This window comes from Salmo salar, chromosome ssa01 (genome assembly GCF_905237065.1).
Source record: "Salmo salar chromosome ssa01, Ssal_v3.1, whole genome shotgun sequence".
Taxonomy (NCBI): Eukaryota; Metazoa; Chordata; class Actinopteri; order Salmoniformes; family Salmonidae; genus Salmo; species Salmo salar.
The window spans coordinates 75,894,897-75,896,792 of NC_059442.1; positions in this window are offsets into that span (position 1 = coordinate 75,894,897).

Here is a 1,896-nt window from a genome sequence, read left to right on the forward strand (position 1 = left end):
CTGATTGCTCAGTTTGGCCGAGCAGCCAGCTCTAGGAAGAGTCTTGGTGGTTCTAAACTTCTTTCATTTAAGAATGATGGAGGCCACTGTGTTATTGGGGACCTTCAATGCTGCAGACATTTTTTGGTACCCTTCCCCAGATCTGTGCCTCGACACCATCCTGTCTCGGAGCTCTATGGACAATTCCTTTGACCTCATGGCTTGGTTTTTGCTCTGACATGCACTGTCAACTGTGGGACCTTATATAGACTGGTGTGTGCCTTTCCAAATGATGTCCAATCAATTGAATTTACCACAGGTGGACTCCAATCAAGTTGTAGAAACATCTCAAGGATGATCAACAGAAACAGGATGCACCTGAACTCAATTTCAAGTCTCATAGCAAAGGGTCTGAATACTTATGTAATTAAGGTATTTCAGTTTTTTATTTCTAATACATTTTTAAAAACCTGTTTTTGCTTCGTCATTATGTGGTATTGTGTATAGATTTATGAGTTGTTTTTTTAAATCCATTTTAGAATAAGGCTGTAACATAACAAAATGTAGGAAAAGTTAAGGGGTCTGAATTATTTCCAAATGCACTGTATATCATCAATTATGCTATTTTGGCCTATAGCATTTGCAAAGTCATCAGCATTCAACTAAAAATAGGGTTTCAAGCTCTGGCTGATTTCAAATGTATTGATACTTAGTGATATTGAATTGTGTATGGTTGTCAATTTAATCAAATATCAACATTTGAAGGAGATGTATCTCCTGCTTGGATAGTTCCATCCGTGCCACTAATTAGTCTGGCTTTAATTCCAGTTTGCCTACCAATTAGTTATTGATTTGTGATTCATGTCTCCATCTCAACCAAAAATCTAAGTTAAAGAATAGGAATAAATCGAATCAAACTTTATTTAAAGTGCATTTAAAGTTTTATTTTATTTAGTCATATTCTTTAACTTTTATTTTGGTTGAGATGGAGATGTGAATTCAACATATCAATTATTTGTTTGTAGACCAACTGGAATTAAAGCCAGACTAATTACTGGCACGGATGGAACTATCCAAGCAGAAGATACATCTCCTTCAAATGTTGATATTTGAAGGAGATTCTAGCGTCCTCCCTCAAGCAGCCTCTGTGCTCCGCCACCCAGGTAGTACTTGAAGTGTTGGATGGAAGCCACAACAGCCAGGAGCTCCCAACAGGTGACACAGTAGCGGCGCTCATGTTTGTCAAATGTTTTGCTGAAGTACGCCACCACTCTCTCCCCCTCTGGCCCCACCTGGGCCAGCACCCCACCCATGCCCACATTACTCAAGTCTGTGTCCAGGATAAAGGGCAAGGTGAGGTCAGCGGGGGCGAGCACGGGGGCCCCGATCAGTGCACGTTTGAGGGTGTTGAAGGCCTCCTCACACTCCCCTGTCCAAGTGAAGGCCTTGTCCTTCGGCAGCAGGCGGTTCAGGGGAGCAGCGACGCTTGAGAAGCCCCATACAAACCTCCTGTAGTACGAGGCCAGGCCCAGGAAGCTCTTCAGCTGATGCCGGTCGGTGGGTGTGGGCCAGTCTCGGACAGCCCCCACCTTGTCCTCCATGGTGCTGATACCCTCCTTCCCCACTTCGGGGGCCCAAGAAGGACACCTCTCTCCTCACAAAGTGGTACTTCTCGGGGTGGAGCTTCAGACCTGCGGCAGCCATCCGCTCCAGCACACGCCATAGCGCCACCAGGGCTGACTGGAAGGAGCTGCCATGGGCCGGTATGTCATCGAGGTATACCAGACACTCCTGTGAGGGGATGCCATCCAGCCCCCTGTACATCAAATGCTCAAAAGTAGCTGGAGCGTTGCACAGGCCGAAGCACAGGACCTTGAACTGCCAGTGTCCTCTGTTAGTAGAGAACCACTGCGGAGG